The sequence below is a fragment of the Athene noctua genome, chromosome 22 (assembly GCF_965140245.1).
Source record: "Athene noctua chromosome 22, bAthNoc1.hap1.1, whole genome shotgun sequence".
NCBI classification, from domain to species: domain Eukaryota; kingdom Metazoa; phylum Chordata; class Aves; order Strigiformes; family Strigidae; genus Athene; species Athene noctua.
The window spans coordinates 6,106,265-6,124,406 of NC_134058.1; the positions used below are offsets into that span (position 1 = coordinate 6,106,265).

General features: G+C 44.0%; 1 long non-coding RNA gene across 1 annotated transcript in view; it reads left to right on the forward strand.

Annotated features, from left to right (window-relative positions):
* Positions 1-18,142, forward strand: part of LOC141969147 (uncharacterized) — a 42,158-nt gene that overhangs the window by 12,762 nt on the left and 11,254 nt on the right. The window lies entirely within an intron of this gene.

An 18,142-nucleotide genomic window follows, 5' to 3' on the forward strand; every position in this document is an offset into this window, starting at 1 on the left:
GTTAGGGGGAGCAGAAGAAACTGTATCAGTTCTTAGCCAGGGTCTTGAGGCTATTTAAATCACTGCTGTTGGCCAAACCTCCTTCTACTGTAAAAGCACCTGAAAAATGTGTGGGTGCCCTGATGAAGATGTATGTAGATAACTGATTCTCCAAACCCCCCATCTGTTCTGAGGTTTTTTTTACTAGGTTTCATACCAAGAAATGACCCTTTTTCTGTTTTGAGGCCAGTGGGGAAGAGCAGCAATAAAACCTGTTGTATGTTTCGTAGGGGCTTGAAATTTGGCCCCACTGAAAAACTGAAATGTTCCTGAGTACGCATTAATACATCTTGAACCTTCGCTGCGTTTTTTCACACATGAGATGCAGAAAGTTAAAGGCCATTAAGCTGGATCTATATGGAGGAAATGGAAATGAAGGACCATCTGACACTTTTCATGTGGCCTTTGAGGTCTTGTTGGTACTGAAAGCTTGGAAAAAATAATTCTGTGATGTGCCAGCAGGTTTAACATTTTCAGTGGTTTTTTTAACCTGCAGATCAGTTTAAGACATGACTGTTATGTGTCTCTAGAAATGGGTATTCTAGGGAGGCCGCTTATAAACATCCGTCTGTGACAGAAAGGGAGGTCTGATGTTACTATATTGTTGGGATTTTTTTTTTGTTAATGTTGGTTAAAACCACATTAGATCTGAATTTTATTAGAAAATGAAATAATAGTTTCGGAGGTTTGAGGTGTGTACTTCGCAGTGTAACAAGACTGTACGAGAAGATTGGGGCAGTTTCAGGCTCGTCTCTTCTCTGAAAAAGTCTAGAGTTGTTTTGTTGGTTTGATTGGCTTGTCACAAGTCTGCATATACATGGATGATAAATCTTCTTGACCTCAAGATATCTAAACTTGTTTTGGAGGACTTCTGCATTGTCCCTCTGGTAACTGTTGGAAATATATCCACTAGCACAGTCCTTACGACTATGTTGGTAAAATCAGAATAATTAAGGTTGGAAAGGACTTTCTGGAGGTCTATGGTACAGTCTCATGTTAAAAGCAGAACGAACTTAGATCAAATTGCTCAGTGCCTTGTCAAGCTGAGCTTTGAAAATCTTCAAGAAACAATGATTTCCTAGTATCTAGTTGGAATTTTCCTTGTTTCAGCTTGCATTGCAGCTGGATGCTATCCATAAGCAGAACAAAAGGATGTTCCATCTCCCAAAACAGTGACACTCAATGTGAGTGCATTTCAGAGCACTGCCTAACCTAGAGAGTGAGGACAGCTTCAGACCATCTAGTGAACAGCTGGCTTCAAATTAGATTTAGTGCAGTGGAAAGAAGTAGGCAGAAACAGAAAGCCATCCAGGAAAAAGTCTCTGCTTTACATTCTGGATCTTCCCAGGGGTCAAAGTAGCTTAGAAACTCAGTGTCTGAATAGTCACAGCAATTTCAGAAAGTGCCATTGGGGTGCTGCTGTTAAGATAGAGACTTCAACAACAAACTTCAGTCTATCAGGACTGAGGACAGGAGAAAATATTTGGGAGACAAGAAATGGCTTTGTTCCCATTTCTGAAGCGATTTGAGTGTTCCTTTGTATGGCAAATCCTCCATATGGGGTGGAAGGAAGTATCAAGAAGGCAGCAGGTTGGCGTGTGTTGCTCATCTCCAACAGTAAATTGTTTCCTAGCTTACTGAGAGATTTATCCTGTACCAGCAGATATCTTATTTCTTGCTAAAAGAGTAAGGTTAGGGTATACTGTTCCTCTGGGGATATATCTGCCTCATCTCTACAGGCTGGTGTGAGGAAGCCGAGCTCTGAAGTTGATAGCATGTGGCGTGCCTAGATAGGTACCATTAGAGCAGCGCCACAGTAACTCATTATCCTCCTCCTTCCCAGCTCAGTGACCCCTTTCAGCCTCCCTCTCTTTCCCTGTTGCTCAGGCCAGCATTTCCTGGCTCGCTGCAGCTGGCTGAAAGGGCAGTGACGCTTTTGTCAAAGTGAGATCACCAAATCCTTGATGGAAGCTGGCACCAGAGGCCCCTCATTATGAGACATTAACATTTAGCTGTGGTATCCAAGCATTTTCCTGGTTGTCCCCCTCCCTTGCCCTCTCCCGAGTGATCTAGCGGCTGAGCTGAGGCAGGGTTCAGTGCACAGCATCATCATGAGCCCAGGCTTGGCTGGTAATTACTCAGCTGCAGGTGCTCTGCTTGCTCTTCTGGCACTTCATTGCCTTCACCTTAAGCTATGTGCCGACAGCAAGGCCATGTTGCAGGAGGGGGTGCAGTTCTCTCTACAGAAAAGGGACTTGGCACAGAGACTGCTGAGCTCACTTACCTGCTGTAAAGCTGACATCTATCTGCTGGATCTGCATGTCCAGAGAGTTCAGTCCCTACCTCAGGGCTGGCTGGGACTGTGTACTGGGAGGAGCTCTGATCCTGAGTCAGTGATAGCCCATCTGTGGGGAACAAACCCAACCTTTACTGTCGGTGATGCAGAAGGAGCTTCCCTTGTGGGCTGGTCACCCCACGGTGGGCTCCTCACCCCACTGTGGGCTCCTCTTCCTGTCCAACACCACCCTCTGTGGGACTGTAAAGGCCTCTAAGAGGATAGATTCAGTGCTGTTGCCACTCTTCTCTGGGGTCCCAAGAACGCATTTTGCCTTTGCCTGATCTATTCTGCTCTCACTAATGCTCACTGATCTCTTTGATAGGGGTGAAGAGGTGATATTTTCCTCTGTAGCCCTTCCTCTGTAGACAAGAAGGGGCCCAGGCCACCTGAGGACAAGGAGGGCAGCAGGCTGACATTTAGTAGCAGGTCATAGGTGGTTCTGGAGCATTGGATTTTGATGGCAAAATTTTAATATTAGGTCTGTTAGGCACATTTATCACATTTTGCTGACGCTAATGAAGCCCAGTAGGGAAGCAGCAGTGAGGGAGGGGATGAAATAGCTGGAAATTGTGCTCAGTCCTAGTCAAATGGCTGTCTCAGTATGCTCTGTGGCTCACTGCTGCTTGCTGGGAGAGGAGTTGAGTCCAATTCTGATCTCTGCTGCAGCAGGGGTGGAAACAAAGAAGCCACATGGGACCTCTGTATCTGGCCTGTAGCAGCCATGATCAGTGTGACTTCTCTCATTATCCCCCAGTGCTGGCACTTGGATGCCATTAGGGAGAAAAGTGCAACATCCACTGGTTCATTGGTGGGTGTTCTGGCCCCCTTTCAATGATTCATCTCCCAAGGAGCTTTTTTTTCATGCACGTGGGCATTTTTAGGTTAGTGCTGTGTGGTTTGATGCTAAAGATCCCTGACTTTGCTCTGTGCTAGTCTTGCTACAATAACAATTTTCCTGTAATTTTTTTTGACATTTAGAGGCAAGCGGCTTTTCCCAAGGTACCTTAAGCACAGAGTCCCACTGTCTGGGGTTCACCACTCCAGCAAACAGTATCCTCAGCTCTCAAATGAAAAACTGGAGAGGGAATGAATCAAGTTATAGATGTAAATAATAGTTGCAGAGCAGTGTAAAGCAGATGAAATGTGAAAACTGCTGGAGAGCTGGTATGTAAAACACAGATGCCTTTTACAGGCTGTAGTACTGGAGAAGATTCTCAGTTTAATCATGGCATGATGATGGGAAGAAAGAAGGGGTTTGTATTAGACAAGTGTCAGAAGCAAGCAGGGAATGAATGCTAGGCAAACATCGTAGGATCAGCTGAAACAAAATTGAGGTTTTTGGAGACCCTAGTAAAATGGATCCTGGAACAAATAGGAAACAAGCTGAGGTGTTCAGAGCAATGGCACAAGGCTTCTGGTTGGTGCCTGGTGAGAGGTAGAGGCTTAAAGAAGTACTCTGTTCCATAAATCTTTGTCTGAAACTGTATTTTTGGCTAAGCTTCATCTCTAGCAAGACAAACAGCATCTTGCTGTTCAGCTGTTTTGGAAAGGTGGGAATGTCTACACAGGTAAGTTGCAGATATTCACACTGAATACCTACAACTGAAAACATGGATTAGCTTTTCATGGTTTTAAACCATGTAGGTCTTTTTAGTCCCGTGGCAGCCAGTCTTGCTTCCCCCTGATCTTTACATTGGTCCTCAGAAATTCTTAGGCTGATCTTGTGCTATGCTGTTCAGAATCCAAGCCTTTCATTCTCTGTGTTCTATTAGATACTTTTGGTATCTGAACTGAAATTTAATTGGTCTACCTTACTATTGCCTTACTATAGAAAGATTGGACTGTCGGTGGGAGCTAGGTCAGGCCTCAGTTCATAAAACTGTTTCTATAGTGAAGCATACAGCTAATTAGCAGCTGAAAGCAGAAAGACTGCTACGTTAGTCTGCAGCTCATAACCTCTGACAGGATGAGGAAAGAGAACCATTCCTGAGCAGCATTGAGATTACATATCCCCAGTTGTTTTGGGCTGAGGGAGATTTCCCCAGCTAAACAAAGTCATTCCTGTGAGATCCCGCCTAGCCTCTTGAGGTTGGCTGCCGTTGTCGTTACTGAGGTGTGTGGTGACCTCTCCTGGAGAACAGAGAATATGCCTCCAAGTTCGGTTAGAACAAGTTCTGGTTTAAAAATCCAGCAAACAGATCAGACACTGTGAGAGTTTTAATAAAATGGACCACTTCAATCTTTGATTCAAGAACATGGTAAGTACGGTACGAGAAGGGGCTGAGTGGCTCTTTTGCAGGTTTTAGACTCCAGCAGCCATGTAAGTATGTGTGAGTGGTTCTGTCTCGGGAAGGCACATGGTATGTGTGTGATACGTGAATGTGTGTGCATGATATTTAAAAGTTTGTGTGTACAGCAGAGTGTCAGATGTTCTGGTGGGTGGCTAAGTTTAGATCCACCACTAGATGTGTTGATCTGGACTCTTATAATGGGTTTTGCGGAATGTTAGTTTCTGTAAGAAGAGATGGGAGTGGGGAGGACATATCTTAAGCATTTTGTCTGGGGCAACATTTGCCAGGTTTTTCTTTGAAAACTAGCACATCCTGGAACAGCTCGGAGCAGTGTCGACAGCGTCCATTGATCTAGAATGTTTGCTAGCCAAGAAGCCAAATAAAGGGGCAAGAGGTCACACTATGCCATTGTGCTATTTATTGCTGCATGCCATTTGTCAGTATAGAGCCTGCAGAAGGAGAAGCCATTTCTAGAAATGGCTAAACAGCTACAGGAATGAAATGGCATCTGTCCTAGAAGTTGCTGTGGTTGTTTACTTCCCCTCTCCCTCCCCTAATGGGCTGGTGATGAACCTAAGAATAACTTGGCCAGCTAAAAATGTAGCCATTACATAAAGCCTGACCCCCACTAAACACTCTGCAGATTTTCTTCAGCCTGTGATAGTGGTCCTGTGCATAACCTCAATTTTGCATTCCCAGAGCAGGATCCTGATTGTCTATTAGTTTTGACACATCTCAGACCTGTGGACTTCCTTGAGTAGAGAGTTATGTAGGCAGTCCCTGCTTTTTGGGAACAGGGAGGTAAATGGTCCCAGTTTTTGTCTGGCAGAGAATTCATGTGTGTATTAAGATTTACAGCCCTCTACATCAGTGCTTCTCATCAGTTCAGGCACAACTGGATACTTGCATGTTCCCACCCTTGCTCACTAGGATTAGAAGGCAAATCCTTCATGTCACAGCACTGCAATCAGTTTGTTGTGCTAGGGAGACCATCCTGGAAGTCTGCAGTGGAGACACATTAGGCTATTGTGTGAAGAGAAAAAGAGCTTCTTCCCGCCTTGGGTGGGTGAGTGCAGTGGGAGGAATCCAGCATCCAGAGCTTAGCTGAGCTGTTCTTTCTTAGTAACTCATTGTAGCTATGGTGACTCTTATCACCTACTGTTCTTGATTTGACAACTCTTCTTTGTTTTCCCAGAAAATACTCACTGTGTTTGCCAAGCTTCTGAAAATAGTTACATCCTTTTGTGGTGGATGATGGCATGGCCATGGGCCAGAGGGGCAGAATATTTTAGCTGTTGCTTGTCAGCACAGTGAGATGGGTAAGTAGTGTTTCAAAAACTAACACTTCTAAAGCTACGATAAGGTGCTCAGGCTACAGGGCTGGAGCCTGTGTTCATGCTTGAGATAAACTCCACTGTCAGTGCCACATTCGCACCTCCCCTGTCACGTTAGGCACCCCGTGGTCCTGCCTTTCCCACTAGTCACTTGCTACAAAGCCTCAGCAAAGGGGTATCAGGCCCTGTGACTTTGTCTACAGAGTCCCCAGGGGCTGCACTGCTCCACGTGCCCTTGTGGTGACATTGAGGTGACTAGAGAAAATACTGTGGGTTGGGATAGATTTGCCACCGAGGATTGTCACCCTGAACTTTGGAGTCAGCCACTTCCCCTTGGGATGAACTGTCTAGCCATTGCTGTCTGGGCAAAAGAGAAGTGGGTGGACTAATATGTCAGGGCTTGTGGTAGTGAGTTAGGGGCTGCTTCCTTGTGTGAATGCAAACACCAAATATACTGTCTGAAATGGCAGAGATTGAGGAAAGGCAGTTAAATCTGCCTGTGAATGCTGAGGAAAGCAAAGATTTCACTCCAAGTTACTTATAGTATCCCCCCTCTCTGGAAAAGTTAATTTTGAGTCAAATGTTTAGTGGCTGTGGACTGGACAGAGTTATTCTGGAATTACAGGATTTCATTTACTTAATTTACAGGGACAAAAGACAGTTGTGTTAAGCAACTGAATGCTGCTAGAAAGTTGAAACCCTTGGAGCTGTGCCAATGGGTAAAAGAATCATTCCTCTAACCAAAATAGTTTCATTACTCTAAGACCAGACTTTAAACCTAACTTCAGGATGAGGACAGTGTGGAGTTCAAAGGTTTCTTCCTACATGTAATGTGTCAGCTTCAGCTCACAAAAAAGTGCTCCTTGTAAAGGGAAGTTGAACCATACCCACACTTCCAGTGGGCTTATATGGATGGGGAAATGAAGAGGAGTTTTCACCAAGCTGAAGAGGTCCTCTGTTCACTTATTGAAGAGTTAAGGTTACTACTTCAGTTAATATAACTGTCAAACAGATTGAGAATCCATGAGACTGGTCACTGGGTTCAGTTCTCACAGCTTCAGTTCTCTCTTCCTTTAGGTGTTTCAGTCCAGACCTTGAAAGATTTTCAGCCTATATGAGGCTAAATTATTTACTCTCATAAATGACACAGCTCTATTGATGTAGGGAAAGTTTTGGCCATTTGCACAAATGAAAAAAAAAAAAAAAAGGCTTACAGCTTCATGTGTGTAAGTCAGCAAATAGCATTTTTACAGTTTGCATGTACTCAGGCTTGATTAGCAGCTGCCCATGGAGGGGTTGTGCAGTATGTCTGCACATGCCTGATAGGCTTATAGGAAATGTTGGACTCCCTTTCCTGCCAGTGATTTAGCTCTGTGGCCTGTTAGAAGGGGGCCCTTTAAGGCTGAACTTTAACACCCTGGTTAGGTTGCTGTGCCCCACTGCAGTGAGTAGGGTGTCCAAGAGTAAGGTTAATCTGTGTCTATCTGAACTTCCTGATCTGGGAGCAATTTCTTCTGTGGATCCACTCACTCTCTCCTCCAAGTCTGGTCTCTCTCTGCCCTGCTTTGCCAGCTGGATGGGAAAGCCATGCAATAGTAAGCAGTAACAAACAGATAGGGTAAGAATACAACCACACGATCTGAGTTGAACACGTTACTAGTCCTTTTCACAGGAAATAGTGCTTCTGTGCTTTCTGAAATGTGGAAGAACCCTCCAAAGGGTCTTCATTCAAAGCCCATCTTTAAAAGAATTCATCTTATGAACAGGTGTCTATGCTGTAAACCCTTAGCTGTGTTTAGTTAAAACCAAGACATTAGTATGGCTCCTCTTTGCACAGCTGATAGATGCCACAAAAATTTGGAGGCAGAGAATGCTTTTAGTGTCCTTTACCCACTGGAGATTCTTCACATAACTTCTGCATTGTTTGACCAGGAGGATTTGTTTTACCATGTCACCTCCCTGAGGATAACAGCCCATTTTTTTGCCTTGTGTTGAAGTGTGAAGATCATTGTGAGCTATGACATCATATCTCGGGCCAGAGCAGATCAGGAAATGACCAAGAAGGTCTAAAATATTGGCTACAGGAAGAATGAATGGAGGAGAGAGGGGATATGGTGCAGCAACATTCTTTAGGCTAGATATGTCAGATGCCCCTGACAAGTGTAATAGGACCAGAAGATCTTTCACACTTTAGCACATGATGATATTTTAGTGCAGAGAGATGGCTTGTGAGACGTAGAGGTGAACTAGGGTGCAAATCCATTAGATGACATGCTAATAAATCAGAGCTGCCCTTAGTAAGGAGTAAAGGGGATAAGGGCCTGAACAGCTAGACTGCTCCAAATCTGACCTTTCTTTAAGTTTAGGAGGCCTAAAATGAATTCTGGATCCTAATCTCTAACCACAGCTAGAACAATAATTCTCTCCAGACACATCAAAACTACCAGTGAGGAAAGACACACACACACACCGACGCACGCATGCACATATATATATATTAATGGCTATGGCTGGTTTCAGGAGGGAGGGGGTGTAGAAGGGAAGGAAGGTGGTAATAGAAGAAAAACAGCAAACAGTATTTTCTAGAAAATGTAACTGTTTTTGCAAAAAGAAATAATTATAAGTATTGATTCATAAACTGAATAGTTTCAGCTATTTTTGAACTGATGTAATCCAGAAGAGGATTAGTCAATTTAAAAAAAAAAAAAAAAAGGGGGGGGGGGAGGTTTTTAAGGTAAATTATCTCCGAGATCTTGCTCGGTGGGTTACAAAGCTGAGGGTTTGTTTTGATCCAAGGTTCTAAAAGCTGTGGGGCTTATCACTGAAGTCAGAACCAAGACAAAAACCTTTGGGCTGGGTCATATCAGTCTCATTTGCCCACAGCACAGGAGGCCTTCGCTGAAGTCCAAACCCTGACTCGCAGACAGATCTCATGCTGTCTTGCTGCTGGTTTTGTAAACAATCTGCTCTCTAAACTACTAGAGCACATTTCTCTCTCTGTAGTTCTCTCTCCTTGTTTTCTTGTGTCAAGTGTTAAGAGCAGGATGATTTAGACTAAGCTTTAGCTGCTTTTAGGGTGTTTATTCTGTAATTGTATGGGTGACACTGGGATTGGCCAGTGATTAAAGTATTGCTTTGAGAAGTGGAAATGTGCATCACTCTCATGATCTTGTCTGCAGTTTAAGCAACTCTTTGTCCTGTATTTGCCCCCTGCACAAAGTGTGGATGATGCTCCCCTGTCTCATGTGGGTGTTATGAAACTAGGCGGTTGTCTGTGCAGCTTTGCAATCACAGAAGCAAGAATGACTAAGAACTTTTGCAGATACTCAGTAGTTACCTGACTGACCAGAAAGCTTCTACTGGAGGGGAGAGGCTACATTTAAAACTTCTATACCTCCTAACTGTAACACTGTGTGCTTTCCAGAGCTATTTTTTGCACATCCCTAATCATTATACTACTGTACTTCAAACCTTAGAACAGATCCCTACTTGTACAGGTCTGAGAGCTTGATTTGGTACCCCTTAACTTTAGCTCCAGAGCAAGTACCTTCATTGAGACAACAAAATGTCCTGTCCCTCCAGGCTGAGCTTCTAGGCCCAGTGCCCACCAATTTGTTCCCTAATGATCCTGCCAGCTTGAGGCTGCTATGTACAAGTGTTGGTGAGCCATGTGTGGAAGGCAGAAAGTTGAGAAGGCAGGAATTCCTGGAGCAGTAAGAAGAGGAGGGGCATGACAGGAAGAGGAGACTGATACTTCGCTGAAGAGCCCATCACAAATAGTGTAAGAATAACAGTTCTCTGTCATGGCTACAGATTCCCTTATCTGGGAGCGTTAAGCAGTGGAGCCTGTCGGCACTTCTGCCTCGCGCCCTGCTCTGCACTCAGCCGCCTGCAGATACAGAGTGGCTTGAACAAGTTCCAGTGCTCACTCTCGGAGCTTCCCAGGACCCCGCAGCACAGCACCCTTGGGCAGCCAGGTGACATCACTGCCAACAGCCATGTAGACGCTTCCTGTGTCACATTCCCAACTGAAGAGACTCTTGCCAAATCCCTGTCGTTCTACACTGTCTTTTTAGGAACAAATGGTCTAATTTTAGCCTGACTGCCACAAACACCTTCCTGAAATAGATCCTGACTCTCTCCTGCCTTGTGCATGTTCATGAGAGTTTAAAAACAAAATCCCTAGTCCTTGGGATCCATCGCTAAGGCCTCTGTCAGCCTAAATTTGGGCAGTAAGAAATACTGAGCAAGTGCAGTGGGGAAACTGCTGTCACTGTTAGATCCATACTGAACGGAGAGAGGACAGAAATGTTCGAGAGGCAGAAACTCAGGTCATTGCACATCACAAAGCTGTATGCGTCCAATCCAATCTGGATGAATTGTTCTGTATTTCAAGGACTTTGCAAAAGAAAGAATTTGTTTTCTGGGCTGGCTGCAGCCAGATACGACATTTAGAAGTATAGTGAATGGACTTACTCTAAGGTTTGCCTAGGATGTTTCCTCTAATTCCTGTCCTTTCTTTTTGGGGCCTAACTAGATGAGCACTGGCCTAGGAGTCAATAAACTGTGGTTCTGATCCCATAGCAGAGTCAGTTCGTGTCTGCCTATGGTGTCTGTGAAGGACATGCACAGCCATGAGCTGCTTTGAGAACAAGTAAAAAGCACTTACAGAAGAATTAGGAATTACAGTGAGATGAGGACAAGGAGCACAAACTCTGCAGAATCACTGGCCTTTTATGCTGCTGCCTTTTGCTGTTTCCATGAGCTTGAATATGCAAGCTCTTGTACCGAATGATCAATGCAGGCCTGAACTGCTGGTTTTAATTAGCAGAGAGTAGAAAGCCATGTCTTTAAAAAAATCTCTAAATAGGAAAGGAAAAAATGTTTTCAGACAGCTGTTGTCTTTATGTTGCTCTCTTGGGAGTGACACCGCCACCACCACCACCCCCCTTATGTTCATATAGACCTGCTAATTAAGCGGCTCCTTGTATTTGCAGGTCAGTTGATCAGCTAATGGACTCCCTGCAGTCTCCCAGTGCACCATGTCCTGAAGGATGAATAGGAAAAGGCAGAAAAAGCCCTTGGGCATCCAACTGGATCCTGGACTGACTTGTCCATGGGGCCTTTTCTGAGCAGTACTGAAAACAGGAACATGAGACAAAATACAATAGCCCCTGAGGTTGTTACCCTGGGGTTTGCCAGGGTCATTGGATATATGGCCTGGCCTCTGCAGGGTGTGAGACTATTACCCAGGGGAGCTTCCCAGCTTGCCATCATTCGGCTGAGGACTAAAAATACTGTTGGCTTACATAAAATGAGTGCAAAGTGGCTGGTGTTACTGAATACTTTAAAGGCCAAACACCTGGCTCCAGCTGGGCTTTAATGCATGAGAACAAAAGTGACAGTAGGGCTTCATGTGCTGAGCATCCCAGCAGGAGCTGGGAGTATGCCAGCACATTAATGGAAGGATAGAAGGGTCTTGGGGGACAGGACTTCTCCATTCTGGGTGAGGACCTGAATTACCCCAACTACTGCATGGTCTGGGATACGTTTTGCTCTCTTTCTCTAGGAGTATCATCCAAGATCTTTGAAATGTCACTGGCAAGAACTGTGTCAAACTGATTAATTTCAATGGACTGTTTTTGTTTCCAGCTTCCCACCCCCAACTCACCCCTCATTTTGACACTTCTCTATAATAACAAACTACTTAACACCTGGGAAAGCAGTGCAGAGCCCACAGATTAGGTAATTTATTGAACAAGTTGTTAGCAGAGTCAAGTGCTTAGACTTGATTTTTTTTTTAAATTTTTTTGGGGTTTCCATTTCTGCATCTAGGCCAATAGAGATCATCCCAACTATCCCAGAATATGTGAGAGTAGGGAACAGTCATGGCCAGAGTCGGTTGGGAATCAGGACCAGCTAGAAGCTGACAAATACTCCAGGATATGTGCTCTTTTCTATTTCATTTTACTAATCTGCCTCCCTTTTTAACTGCTCTCTGGTTTCAAGGGCATGTTCCCATTTAATGTCTTAAAAGACTTGTTTTGCCCTTCCAGCTTCTCTATCCTTCTCCATCTCAAGAGGAAAATGCTGTGGCAACTCTGTGACATTCCCTTTTTCTCCTTTCACTGCTTGTGACAAAGTGTGCGGGACTGGAGTCCAGTCTTCTCTTGACAGCACAAAAGGATGCTTAAAGGTCTGTGAATGCACCATTTATTAGGCAGGCCTGTAATGACACCTGGTGTTCAGTCTAGGAAAATGCTGATTATTGTGCTGCCCTACTCTGGTCTTGTGAGAATTCAAATGTGAACAGGCTGGCTGAAGGGGGAAGCAGATATTCCTATTTCTAGATCTGCTGAGAGGACCAGGGCAACTTATTATCCAGACTCCGTAACCCATGTAACTCAGCAGTGTGAGTGGTGCAGGATGACTAAAATAATCTGTATGGTCCTTATGGAAATGAGGTGTAACTTTTGAGTGATACGTGGGGAAGGCTATGGAGAAACTGTTAAACTCAAAAATGGAAACCAGTTTTATCCCTGTAGGATTTGTCTAGTTGAAGGTAGATCTCTGTGCCTTTGATGAGGTTGAAATCCACTACCCCATCATAGAGTAAATTTGAGAATTTGTATTAGTTTGATCCAGACGCAAGTTTTCAGTCCAGAAAATGTTTCATCTTACCAAAAGTCAGTCTCAGAGTTAGGTGAGCCAACCTGGTACAGCCTCAGCCTTCATCCACTTCAAGCCTTTCTGTATGTTAGGCACAGACAACCCAAGAATCTTTGGAAACCAAACCACCATATCAAAGCATCAGCCGTATGCATAGAAAGCAGCTTATCACTTCCTCCTTCCTCTCTGGAGAGAGATTGTTCAGAGTTGAACCAAAGCATGTTTCGTTAATAAACACTAATTGCTGTCTATCATCAAGCACACAGGGCTACTTTCTACTATTTTCTAAATTAAAAATCCACACTGAAGCCTCTGAAGAGATGAAGATCAGAACAGGCTCAATTTTCCATGCAAATAATTTGCCTCTGATCTTGACCCAGGATTTTCATAACAATTAGAGAGAGCGTGGGGCTCCTGTGGCTCTGAGCTGCCCTGCGGTACCCAGCTGGCCCTCTCCCTCTCCCCAGTGGTGTTCCTTTCATGCCTGCTTGTGAGGGCATATGTGCACCTGAGGCATTTTCCTTTGCTGACTTGAAAGTTCAACAACATCTATGTCTGTCCCCCCTTTCCTGTTTTTTTGTTGGTTTTGGTTTTTTGTTTTGGTTGTTTTTTGTTTTTTTTTTTTTTCATTTGATCCCACTTGCTGAGTGCTGACAGGAACCAGATGAAAAGATTCCAGCCTTTCAGTATCTGTACTGAGCATCAACCTAGACTTATCTATGTGGTTTTGAGTACATCTGATTTTGTGTTTAACACTGTATGAACATGCCTGTGCAGCTTCCATCCATCTCCAGTAATATCATCATCAAGCATTTAAAAAAACAACACACCACCATCCCCTTGGATTCAAGAGGCTGACTTTAAAAAGAGATGGTGGTGTGTTGGGTTTTTATTTTTGAAGTGTTTGATTTGTATTCCTCATGGCTTTCTGTGATGCAGCTTGCGTAATATGATTTACATTTGTTTTCTTTGATGTGAAAGTAAGTATTGGAGCAACTTACCAGCTACCTTAATGGGAAAATCTTAACCACATGCCTGCAGATATTTTTTAACAGAAATGAAATTCTATTTGAACCCATGTAAATATTCTATGTAGACAAGTTCTGAGATTTGGGGAGGTGGGAAAGGAAGTTGTGCTTGAGATGAGCACAGTATCTTTTTAGGTTTTTATAAACTGTGAGACTGGAGTGACCATTCTGATGATTAAAGCAAAATTCTGCATGAGTTAAACCACGGAATTTGCTTGAATGCTGACCTTCTGAGATCCCCAGCCCCTGACAACAAGTTAACCTCATCACCTCAGACTAAGCTTGCTTTACACAGTGTCTTCCTCTGGGCTGACTGAAAGCAGCAGCATTTGGCTTTCATTCTGTAAGGAGACAACTTAGATGAGGTTTTTCAGTTTTTCTTATTAGCCAAGTGAATGACAAAGAGATACCTCAACTAGCTTCCTTTTGAAGTTCATAAACCTACTTTTATAAAATAAAAAAAACTAAAAACAAAGACCAATTGCAGCTTTCCAAACTTGACTTCCTCTTAAAGACATACCTTTATTTTTGTTGCCTTTTGCAACCATTAAGCACTGTCTTGCCTTTCTTAAAAAGAACTTTAACCTGCTAAAATCTTTCTCTTATGCACTAGTAATGTTTTACATGAACCTGTCAACTGGGAGAGGAGACAAGCCAAACCCTCTACCCCACACTTGTGCTTCTGTTTCCATGAGAATGGTTCCCTCACTCTGGAATTGCTCAAAGAAAGCACCTACCAGGATAGGGTTAATGCCAACAAATACATGCAGCTCACTTACTTGCAAATTAATTTAGCTCCATGTAGAGTTACTAATTGTCAATGTCAGGAAGTAATTAAGTTTGCTTTGATTTCTCCCAGTCATACAGAGAAGAGGAACTTACTATGCTCTGCTCATCATTGCAGAGGTGTCTTTTCCTCCAACAAGGACAGAAAAGCAACTTACAATTTGATGGGAGAAATAACTTGTCCTTCTACTGTCTTCAATATGGCTACACTGCATCTTTGTCTTACCATCAACCCCCTTGGTGACTGGATAAGGGAAAAAAAAACGTGTTTGGAGAGGAGATTCCTCCGTAGTGGAGAAGAGCTGGAAAGACATAGTGCTGCAGACACTTAATAGAAGTAATTTAATATTGTTCCCACTTCATTTGTGTTTCTGAAACAATGATCAAAAAGTTATTTACCCGTTGTCTTCTCCATCAGGCTCTTACTACTCCCTCTCCTACTATCTCCAGTTATACATGCCTTGCAAGCGATAGTTTACTGGAGAGATGTATGGGCTAGCTTGAAATAAGCTGGCTCAGGTTCTGAAAGAGTCCTCACTATGTCTGGACTTTGATGATTAAATTCTGTTTTACCTACAAATATAATCTAGAATAGTTTTACTGGAGTGACAGGAGTCACATTGCTGTACATATTTTATCTACCATTCTTGCTCCTGATGGAACTCTACCTGCACTTTTGTAGCTTCTACTTGTTTAAGGACACCTTCCTAAAATTCTGCTGGTGTTTTAGGTTCACAGGTAAACTTACCAGTTAAAAATGTGAATTATGGCTAAGAATAAAAAGAGAACGTTATTTAAAAGACATGTGCATGCCTGGAGCAGTCCAGTCATTTCTTATCCTGTCACATCTCATCTACAAAACCTGGGAGTAACTCATTTTTCCACATTGCTTTAATACCATGGTCTCCAAACTGTGCCCTGTGTTCTAAACTGGCACCTTTGGCACCTTTCCCCAAAGCAGGTGAGCCCAATGAAGGGAGGTTCTCCCGGAGGCTCTGGTTGGAGCTCTGATGAAAGACATTCCTCTGGTGCTGGCTGGTGCCGTGGGTGGTGCTCTCAGGGGTCCAGGCTGGTCTGGAACTCCCTTGAGTGTGACTGTCAGGGCCCAGTTCATCCCAGGGCGTTGCAGGGCTCTGCTCAGCGGGGGCTGCTCCCCCAGCACCTGCACTATGCTATTGACAGAGAGGAACAGCGTTAGAGCTTGTATTTCTTCACAGCAGAGCCCTCCACTTGAAGGACAAAGATGCAAAGCTCTACAGGTCTTAGCCCTTAGGGAATGGCTCATAAGTCTCACCCTGTCAAGTGTTCACCTCCTTACTTGTTGGACAGATCCCTGGCTACTTTCCATCGTCTTTTTCTTGGAGATTGCTGGATTCCAGTGACACACCAGGCTGTCGTTTTGGACGCTGTAGTTCTTGTTACCAAGAAGCCAGTAGGTTTTCATTTTCCCTTTGCCCTGGGGCAAGAAAAGGAGAGAGCAGAAAACAGCTCTTCTCATGGGATATGAAGCGGAGCAGAGAATGGCCAGTGCTACTACCTGTAGTATTTGTTCTGTCTCCTCCTCACATAAGTGGCTGCTGTTTGGGGAAAGAATTGTAATTTATAAGCAGTTTGGGTGCTAATAATCCTTTCAGTCCAGAGAAAGGATTTGCTGGTCACTGGCAGTGTTGCTGTGGGTTTAAAATCAGCCTTACACCCATGTGTCTTTGTAACAGAATGCTAACCCTTTCACCCGTATTCATGTGGTTCCATGCAGGTGCAGACACAGCAGCTGTATTTCAACACACACAATAACCTTTTTTGTCCATTAGGAGTAATTTATAACCACTTCCAACTGAATTAGCAATAGAACCTTGGGGCCATGGTTAAAAATTGACTTGCAATTCACAGAAGAACAATGACCACATCTATCATATCTCCTTCCTATCTCATTAAACACCTTTAGTGTTGCGAAGTTACAAAAAAGCTGTTACCTTGACTTCAATTTCTCCTCTCAGTTCAATTTCATATGCGTCATCTGTGAGAAGGGCATCATATGTAGCAGAACTGATATGGATCTTCTGCGCTAGGATTCAGAACAGAGCACTAGAAATTAATGATTCCCCTATTCCCACAGACCATAGACCATACCCTCCTGCATTTATCAGCTCAGTGTTTCCACCTCCTCTTTGGAAAATGTCAGGTTGAGGAAGAAGCACAAAGAAGGGGAAGATGCCTTAAACATTGGTTGAGGGCTCTGTGACACTGTCAGATGTCAGCTAAAACATAGGAGCAGTTCAGCAGGTTAACTGACCCGGTGACTTGACGGTGCAGTGCTGCACTGGGTATCTGCACGACAGCATTGTACAGCAGGAAAAACAAGTGGTATTGGTAGCAAAGGCACAGAAAAGGCTGGGCCATGAAAACATGCACTGCCCTCTTCTATGTAGCCATGGTGTTTCTACGTTTGTGTTAAAGTCCTTAAAATCAATTTCAGCTTACCTCGTGCTATTTGACTTTTGTCATCCTCTTTCTCCACTTATTGTTGATCGTTTTCCAGAAATGGCATGAGGGATGTGACTCTGCTTGCCCATGTGAATACACATGATTTTCTCTTGTTTATTTGATGACTAGTGTATGTACAGGGATAGTGGGGACTGCAGGTCATGCATGTGCTGGTTCTTTGGAGCTATGGCAATTAGTTCTCTAGCCTGGGATATGCTCCAGAGAACACTCCTTCTCTACAAACCTTATTTCACACTTGGCTGTGCCCATCGTGAGGGGATGTCAGGGGTTTTCCTGTCACTGCAGTACCTAAGAGACGTAGAGTGTGGCTGTGAGCCTTACGTGTGGCACGTAAGGAACGCACAGGTTGTGCCCGAGTCACTTACGCAAGCTGGTGGACTCCATGCGGGAGGCTGTGTTTACAGTGTCCCCAAAAAGGCAATAACGAGGCATTTTGTACCCCACAACTCCAGCTACACAGGGTCCTGAGAAAAGACAAACAGAGAGACCCCAATAAGAAACAAGTGAAGAAAGTGCACGGAGATGCTAAATGCAGACACCTTTGCTGTAGTCACTTCTGGATCCTCAGAGAGCAATGGGGATTGGGAATACTCAGAGCCTCTAGGGTTTGGCTGCACAGTGTTTATTTAAGGAGAGAAGTCACAATTTAATTAGCTGTAGCTAATTGGTGCTGATATCGGGGGAAGATGCACTCTCCATACTCAATTGTTTCACAGCCCTTTCCACGCTGATGCAAACACAAGTCATTTCACCCCAGTTACTGCTGGAACCAGAAGAAATACTCATCCCAAAATCCTGCAGAAAGTCAATGACTCGTACCGAAACGCTGAATTACTTTCTCCTCACACAGTGAGAATGTGTTCTATTCTATTTTTCTCATGCCCTCGCCTCAGCCCACCTACCTGTGTGTATCCCAGCCCGCAGCTGCAGCTTGCCCGTTGGCATATGAGGGATCACAACCTGCCGAACCGCTGCCACCAGATCCAGAGACATTTTGGCAATCTCGCCAGCATGTTTGGTGCCATTCCTCTCTGGCAGGCCACTCACTACCATGTAAGCATCACCAATGGTTTCCACCTGATGGGAAGGGGCATGTTTCACTAAGTGGTAGGCACCAAACTTTTCTTTCAAAAGCAGATCAGAATAGAATTT